Source organism: Pristiophorus japonicus, chromosome 5, assembly GCF_044704955.1.
Source record: "Pristiophorus japonicus isolate sPriJap1 chromosome 5, sPriJap1.hap1, whole genome shotgun sequence".
NCBI lineage: Eukaryota > Metazoa > Chordata > Chondrichthyes > Pristiophoridae > Pristiophorus > Pristiophorus japonicus.
Window position 1 is genome coordinate 183,442,394 of NC_091981.1, and position 9,306 is coordinate 183,451,699.

The 9,306-nt window shown below is 47.8% G+C and overlaps 1 long non-coding RNA gene across 1 annotated transcript in view; it reads left to right on the forward strand.

Moving 5' to 3' along the window:
* Positions 1–9,036, forward strand: part of LOC139263934 (uncharacterized) — a 29,863-nt gene extending 20,827 nt beyond the window's left edge. Inside the window, exons 2-3 of the long non-coding RNA XR_011593252.1 lie at positions 8,233–8,396; positions 8,649–9,036. This is a non-coding gene — a long non-coding RNA (uncharacterized lncRNA). The remainder of the gene's footprint in view (positions 1–8,232; positions 8,397–8,648) is intronic.
* The last annotated feature ends 270 nt before the right edge of the window (positions 9,037–9,306 follow it).

Sequence of the window (9,306 nt, forward strand, 5' to 3'; positions counted from 1 at the left end):
CTACCGGAATGCCGCTGATGCGCGCTCCCGTGGTTTTTGAGTGCTCCATGTCGGCGGCGGCAAAGCGGTGAGGGAGCGAAGTGCAGCGAGCGGTGTGTGGCAGAGTAGGCCTATCGACTCGGGAATCTTCGGCTCCCAAGTTGTGCACACGCGTGCGTGGCTGTCAAGATCCGCCCCCCCCCACCCCCAAGATATGCCGGCCTGAGGTCATTGTGTGGGGTGGTGGGGGGGGGATGGAGAAGAGAGATCGCTGTGGTGAGGGGGGGCGAGAGTGAGATCGCTGTGGGGAGGGGGGAAGTGAGATCGCTGTGGGGGGGGGGGTGGGTTGGGGAGAGAGATCGCCGTGGGGAAGGGGGAGAGTGAGATCGCTGTGCGGAAGGGGTGGTGTGAGATCATTGTGACTGGGGGAGGGGGAGAGAGATCGCTGTGGGGGGGGGGCAGGTGTGGGAGAGCTCGCTGTGGGAGGTGGTGAGATCATTGTAGGGGGTGAGACAGACTGGGAAGTGAGATAAACTGGGGGTGGGGGGGGAAAGAGACTGGGCGGGTGAGAGACGGGGGAGAAGTGACTGGGGGATGAAAGAGACTGCGGGGTGAGAGAGACTGCGGGGTGAGAGAGACTGCGGGGTGAGAGAGACTGCGGGGTGAGAAGCGACTGGGGGTGAGAGAGACTGGGGGGGTGAGAGAGACTGGGGGGTGAGAGAGACTGGGGGGTGAGAGAGACTGGAGGGTGAGAGAGACTGGGGGGTGAGAGAAACTAATGTGAGTGAGACTAGTGAGTGAGAGAGACTAAAGGAGTAAATCAGTCTTTATTAGATATTATTGCCTAACATTAGAAAATACTACAATCCATTTAAAAGTACATCAAACTGTGGAGAACTATAATGATCTGTGCAATATCAAACAAACCTGTCAGATCTGTGTCCATACCGCCCACTTAAGATCCACTTAAGATCCAGTAAGACCTGCTTTTTCAGGACTGTATTAAGGTCCGGTGGTGAATTTTGGGCGGTATTTGGGTGGTAATACGTGGGCGGACAGTATAGAAAATCATCCGGTGATAATGACTGGAATTTAGCGCCGAGCGGTATCTGGGCGATAAATGGGCGATTTGAGAGGAAACTTGTCATTCTGGGCGGTAACTGGGTGACAGTAAATGGGCGATTTGAGAGGAAACTTGTCATTCTGGGTGGTAACTGGGTGACAGTAAATGGGCGATTTGAGAGGAAACTTGTCATTCTGGGTGGTAACTGGGTGACAGTAAATGGGCGATTTGAGAGGAAACTTGTCATTCTGGGCGGTAACTGGGTGACAGTAAATGGGCGATTTGAGAGGAAACTTGTCATTCTGGGCGGTAACTGGGTGACAGTAAATGGGCGATTTGAGAGGAAACTTGTCATTCTGGGCGGTAACTGGGTGACAGTAAATGGGCGATTTTAGAGGAAACTTGTCATTCTGGGTGGTAACTGGGTGACAGTAAATGGGCGATTTTAGAGGAAACTCTAGCCCACTGGGTCTGTTTTCTTTGGAACAGAGGAGGCTGAGGGAAAACCTGATTGAGGTGTATAAAATTATGAGGGGACTGGATAGAGTGGATAGGAAGGACCTGTTTCCCTTGGCAGAGGGGTCAACAACCTGGGGGCATAGATTTAAAGTAATTAGGGGAAGGTTTAGAAGAGATATGAGGGGAAATTTATTCACCCTGAGGGTGGCGGGGGTCTGGAACTCACTGCCTGAAAGGATGGTAGAGGCAGAAACCCTCACCACATTTAAAAGATCTTTAGATTTGCACTTCAAGTGCTGTAACCTACAGGGTTACAGACCAAGAGCTGGAAAGTAGGATTAGGCTGAATAGCTCTTGGTCGGCCAGCGCAGAACACAATAGACCGAAATGGCCTCCTTCCGTGCTGTCAATTTCTATGATTCTATGATTCTATGCTGACTGACCCGCTTTGTATTTTCAGCATTTTCTGTTTTTATTTCAGACTTTCAGCACTTCCAATCTTTCTCTTTATTATGGGAAATGCAATGTTTGCTAAATTCTTTGTGGAGAATTTACTTTCCGTGTTTTGCTTCTTATAGATTAATTAAATCAATAATTCTAGATTGGTCTCCAGTGTACAGGTTGTGTAATGAATACCTGATGTCAGTACTGCAAAATTCAAATAAAAAAACGACATCACATGAATGGTAAATAAAACAAAATTGAGACAACTAGCATAGCAATGATTTTTACCCATAAATAATATTAAAACTAGGGGACTGTCAAGGACAGAGTGCAATTTACCCAGAGCATGAACAACTGAAAGAGCAGCAAAATGTGGTTGATTTGAAACCTTTAAACACATTTCATAGAATATGATTCCCTTTTAATGCAAAATTCAACACATCAGGCGTGAATTCGCAGCCCCTACAGGCCCATACAAGGTGCGCATGTGCCCTTAGGGGCCCCGCAAGTTCCGGGTGTAGGTATTCAAAGTGCATGCGCCTAAACCCGGAACTCGCGATCTGTCGAGAATCCTCATGACAGATCCACCACATCCGAATGTAAAGGGCCTCTGCAGGTGGAGAGTTTGGCTATTTGCCCAGCTCCTGCCCAGCAAATGCCCTTCAAATTCTTACAACTGATCAAAGCAGGCCTAAAGCTTGCTTTTATCAGTGTAAGTCTTTTAGGGGCCGAAATTGCCTCTTTCCTGAAGGCCTGTTACCATCGGAAATCGGCGGCTATGCTGCGGAGTGCAATGGCCGGCAACTGTTCGGGTAATGGCTGCCATTATCAAAATTCCATTCCTGTGGTATCCCGGCGGTGACCCGTATCCCCCCCCCCACTGTTCCGCTGCTGCTGATCTGTCCTAAGTGTGTCATCAGAGTGCGCAATGCCGATGTTCCCCACCGACGGCGAAATCCCACTGAGAAAATCTTCCTCCCGCTGGGCGGTGCCAAAAACTGTTTTCTTCAGGTGGTCCTGTGATGCTGTGGCCTTCTAAAATGGCAGTGAGGCTCACATTAAAGGGGAGGATGCACTGCTGCTGCCACTATGTTTTTTTTTGACGGCCGGCTCCCAGATCAGCCTGACAATTATGTGCCTGGGTTTGGCCGGGCCGCCAACAGGCAGCCTGCCACCCCCTCCCTGGTGGCCCAGTGGACTGATCTTTAAAAATCGCACAGGCTCTCCCCTTTAAGTGAAGGGGAGAGCCATGGTGATGTGGTGCCGTGATGACATCATCAGCGCTATGCTGATGACTGACAGTGACGGCCACCCTAACCCCCCCCAACCTCCGCCCCTCGAGTCTGTTCACCGCCACATATCCGCCCCCATTATGACCAACTTCCGGCCCACCGGAAAAAAAGAGCCAAAGATCGGAATTTCCCTCAAGAGGCCACCTCATCCACCGAGGTGGTAAAAACACTAGAAACGGGGTGGGTGTGCCCCATTTCCAGTGGTGGGCAATGTCGGCCCCCTTTAAACTACAAAAAAATCCATTTAAAAAAAAAAATAATTTAAACATTTCAAATTCTAAAACATTCATTTTAAATAAGGTAATGTTTAAAATATGTAAATATATTTTTCAAAAAATGTAATTTTTGTTTAAAATAATTAATTAAATTCCACTTTTATTCATTTGAAATATGTGATTTTTTTAATAGTTATTTTCAGCATTCGTGTGTTTTTGGGGGTATTCACGTTCATACTTGTGGTGATTTTATATATTGCAACTCACCATTAAGTATGAATGGGAATACCCCGACTCTGATAGGTTGGACCAGCCCACGTGATCCCAGTGACGCATACGAAGCCCATGCACTCCTGGGATACGTGGGCCTCTTCGCAGGCCTTCACATAGAGGCCCAGGACCAGAAGTCCCCGAACCTCCCAGGCCACTAGGTACTTCCGTAGAAATTGCTGTGGTTGGAGGCATCCGTCTGCAGAAAGCCTCCAACCGCAATTTCTGGGCCATATATTGTTGGCATTTTTGGGCCGAGATTATTTGATAAATTATCTTAGACAAATGCCATGCAACAGTTATTTAATGTTTGATTTAAGAATTTCATAAACATGCAAAACAAATAACTGTTATAACAATATAAAACGCATGCAATATTAATTTGTTTATAACAAATTTTAAAGAATTTTTATTTTGAGGAATTACCTCTTTTTTCCATAAAATTCAAATCAGTTTAAAGTAATAATAATTCTGATGAAGTGTCATTGAGCTAGATTTTCCACTTTTTTTGCCTGCTTAACGCCCACTTAACATCCATTTTACAGCTGAAATGACGTAACACGCCCATATATCGGCCATTTAGCCACAAAATGAAACTGACAAGCATTTTTCGGAACCCTATCACGGAACGTTACTTTCTCCATGTGCGTAATGCCTGGAAAAAAATAATACCGCCCACCCACTTTTTTGGGGCAGAATCATCAGAATGGGTGAAATCAATGCCCATAATATCGCCCAGCGTTAGCATCCGCACGGAATTAACGCTGAGATTCAATAATACCAACCGCCCACTTTTTTTTGTCATAAAGATCACATTTGCCGAAACTAACGGCCAGGAGATCGTCCAGTGTCACTTTCGCCACCTCACACACATATCGCCCACAATATCGCTCGCCCAATAAACCGCCCGGAAAAAGTGGAACTAACCGGAACTAATCACAGTGTTATGGACGCCATGTTCTACATCACATGTCGCATCCTTTAAAAGGCTGCTCTGCTTCAACTTCAGGGGAGTTCGGTTGTACTCTGGAGGCCTTTGGAGGTGATGTGAACATCTGTACAAACATCTTTACTATACTGTGAATGATTGGAATTTAATAGGTGTCTTCGTCAGGACATTCCTTCTTTGTGACCAATTGGTGGAAAACAGAGAACTATTGCAGTGGGACCTGTCCTTTCTCACCCTCTCTTGATGACTAATGACATGCTGCAAACTCGAGATAACCGATGGTACGCGCCACAGCATTATATGCCCAATGTAAGACCAGACATTACACCTCCTACAAGTACAGGGACAAGCGGTCTTACCTCGACTTGCCCGACGCCACCTGCCTTCGGAGACTGCGCTTCCACAAAGACATTATCACTGAGGTATGCCAGCTCATAAGGGGAGATCTGCAGCCTGCCAGCACATCAGTACTGCACTGTCCGTCGAGGTCAAAGTCACCGCGGCACTGTCGTTCTACGCGTCGGTTTCTTTTCAGGCCTCAGCTGGCAACATTTGCAGTCTGTCTCAGCATGCCACACATTGCTGCATTAGACAGGTCACTGAAGCCCTGTACACACGCAGTAGAGACTTGATCAGCTTCCCTATGACCAGGGAGGCACAGAGTGAGAGGGCTCTAGGATTCTCCAGACTTGCAAACTTCCCCAAGGTGCAAGGAGCAATAGACTGTACACACATCGCGATGCGGGCACCTTTTCAGGATGCAGAGGTTTTCAGGAACCGCAAGGGATTCCACTCCCTGAATGTCCAACTCGTTGTCGACCACCAGCAAATTATAATGGCAGTGAATGCTAAATTTCCGGGCAGTATCCATGATGCTCACATCCTGCGTGAGAGCGCTGTATCTGATTTGTTTAACAGTCAGCCACAAGGTCAATGCTGGATGCTTGGTGACAAAGGATATGGCTTCGCCAGCTCGCTGATGACCTCCCTGAATGACACCCACACCGAAGCCGAGAGGCGATACAAGGAGAGCCACAGAGCAACTTGCAATATCGTGGAGAAAACCATTGGAGTGCTGAAGCAGCGCTTTAGATGCCTGGACCACTCAGTACCACCCTGAGCAGGTAGCTCAATTTGTGGTGGTGTGCTCCATGTTACACAACTTGGCTATCATGAGGGGACAAGAATTGCATGAAGATTCTGACAGTCCACCTCACCAGAGAGAGGAAAAGGAGGATGAGGAGGCGGATGCTGACATTGGCCCAGACAATCAGGCTGACGCTGAAGCCATGTCCCCACCCCCCCGTAGACCGCATGAAAGGGCCCGTGGTGGCATGATAGCTGCAAGAGCCTAACATCAGGAGCTCATCAATGATCGCTTTGCCTGAAAGAACATTGGTGTTATTTACAAGGCTGACACATTGCTGGGTGTACATAAATGGTGGGCATCACCTCGGTGACAGTTAAAGTTTAAGTTGATTAAAGTTAAGTGTAATTATACCCTTTGATGTTAAGGAATCATCAGCCTGTAACGGTGCAGCTATCTATCTGAGCCAATGTGCAACAAGGTTTTGTTAAATAAAAAACATTTAAACCGAACATTTGTCTGAAATCATCAGTGTTTCTATAAAAACCAACACTTTCCCCGCCCCCACCCCTGCTTCTCCTCCCCACCTCTACCCCTTCCCCTTCCCCTTCCCCTCCTGACTCTAAGCCGCCTGGCCGAGGAGGTCCTCAGGCGATGCTTCATTGCGGGGGGCGGGGGGGATGGATGATAGCCGAATCGCTGCTTGGACGGCTACGGGAGATGACGGTCCAAAGGTGGGAACGTGCTCCGAGATGTTGCTCCTGGCTCTCATGTGTCGTTGGCAATGGGGGTGCAGCACCTTGGGGTGGAGTGCCATGCTCAGGGACCACTGGGAGCCCTCTGCCACCAGTGTTTCTAGCTACCAGCTCCAGGGCCTCCAACATCCCTTCCATGTTATATCTTATTTGTTGGATAAAATCTCGGTGCCAACTATGTTCTTGGCGCTTAGTAGGCTTTTCTGCTGCTGGTGAATCTCCCTCATGCCTCCCACAACAGCCAAACAAGCACACACCATAACCACAAAAACTTTCAGTCCCTCCCAGCTCCCCCTCTCTCTGTCTCCTCTTCTGCACATATCATGATGACCCTTGACCTCCTGAATCATGAGAATTGATTGTTGCCATGCCGTTGCTAAGGACGGTGACACTTTATGGCAAAAGATCAGAGAGATTTAACGTTACCGTCCATTTCATGTCGCTCGCGGTAACGCCCAATTTCAAAAATGGAGACTAGGTGCTTTGAGAATGGGTGAGAAGCTGGCGGTCTGAAAACCCAATTTTTACCGCCCACGTCGGAAATAACGGCAATTTTTGGGCGATCTGCACAAAAGTGTAAAGTTTAGTCTATTGACCTGAAATGTCAACTCTGTTTCTCTCTCCATAGATGTTGTCTGACCTGCTGAGTATTTCCAGAATTTTCTATTTTTATTTCAGATTTCCAGCATCCACAGTATTTTGCTTTTATAGATTTAGGGCTAGACTTTCCACTTTGCTGACTATCGCCCAAAATATGGGTGATGTTCCACCTTGGTGATGTGTCAGCCTTCATGATCACTGGCACATCTCCCATTTTTTGGATCGCGATTTTTGTCTCGGCGATAGTCCAGCAAAGTGAAATTGGCAAAGCAATAGGCCAGTGATGTGGAAGGCAAAAGCTTCCCTAGCAAATGGCCTTCTGCACATGCCATTTTTTTTTGGTGACAGGTTTTCCCGCGTTTCGGGAGGTCAGGGGGTCATACTCATATATGCAGAAGGCAAAGGGAGAAGCAGAGAGAGAGAGAGAGGATACCGAGAGAGGAGGAAGGCAGTGAAAGAGAGGAGAGAGAAAAGACTGAAAGAGATTTATAAAGATTTATACAATTACAAATCATTATCATTATAAAAGAGATGTCAGAATCGGAGCATGATGTGGAGGGTGGGGGGACGAAGAGGGCAAAACCTTTCTCCGATGTAGCAAATGAGGCCCTCGTTGCTGAGCTGCACTCCTGGTGGGGCCAATTAACCCGGGGTGCTTGTGGAAGACCCCCACCCCGAGTTTATCGCAAAATATGGGGGGGGGGGGATTGCTGACGTGGTCTCCTCGGCTTCCCATGAGGTAAGAGGGTCCGACCAGTGCCGGAAGCGCTGGAACAGCCTAGTTGCTTCGGCAAGAGTAAGTAGCAATTTATATTTTACTGATGTAAATTGTAATTATAATTTTAAGTAATTTCCTGGATTGAATTTAAGCTTGTTATTCATACATGTATTACAGATACTCCCTGTTAAGATCTGGACAGGGCGATGAACCTGTGCCCTTTTTAACTCTCTCTGGCTGCTGTCACTTACACAGTGACCCAGCATGGATTACCTCCTAAACACAATCTTTGTTATAACTGTGCATCAATTGTGGATAAAAACTCTATTAACATATATAGTTGGAAATTGTTGTCTTTCCATGATAGTACCTAGTCAATTATGTTCTTTTCACATTTGCAGAGGAAGATTTCTTACAACAGAGCACAGCAGAGGCGTACCGGAGGGGGCCTTGCTCAGCTCCAGCCCCTGACTGACATCGAGGAGCGAGCAGCCACACTTGTGGGGAGCCACAGTCGATCGGCCACCACTCGTGGTGAGGCAGAGCCCTCCCATGCATCATGTGGGTAATGTGTCCAGCAGTGTTAAAGTAATGCAACATCATTTAATTATAATATACAAATGATGTCATGTTATGTCCCCTTCTCTGTCCCCTCTATGTGCCACTGGATTCTACATAGATCTACTACCATATGTACATTATTTCTCTTGGTCTCATTTATTGTAGCAGTGCTGATCCTGCTTCGTATGCCTACGCAGCACAAGAATGTGTACCCTTCCGTTCTAATAAGCTCAATAAGCTCAATTGTGTTTTGCAGGTCCAACAACACCAATACGCAGCGAAGGAAGACCTCAACCTGTACTCCCCGGATGCAGGTGATCCTCACAGTGGTGAGGATGAGGAGGAGGAGGAGGATGACCAACTGTTATCTAATGATCCTGATGCTGATGAAGATATGGTGGAGGAAGCCCCTATCAGCCCGGCGGAACTTTCACCTGTAGGACCTGCGGCCATAATAATGTCATCGTCTTCGACTGAAGAGGCAGCGGGACCCAGCAGCGTGCAGCTGGCAATGCCAAGGCACACATGGAGGTTGAGTCAGTGAGTTGAGCAGACGCCTACCCTGGCCGAACGCATAGAAGGCTTGATTCGACTGTGCGAGGAGGCGGTCGCGATTAGTCGCGATCATCTCCAGTATTTGTGGCCTTCATGGAGGACTTCTCCTGGGTGTCACAGCAGATGCTCGTGGAGATGCATGCGCAGGCCACCGCTGTTGTGTATCTGTGGAGCATGCACTCCCATATTCCGCCACCAGGTAACACATGCCCTGAAGTCCAAAGGGATCCCAGCATCTCTTGGGAGCACTGTATATAAGCCGGCCCTTAAGGCCTATTCCTGACTTTGGAGTGTCTTAATAAAAACTCAGGTCACTGTTACTTTAACCTCCCTGTGTGTAGTCCCATCTGTGTTAGGAA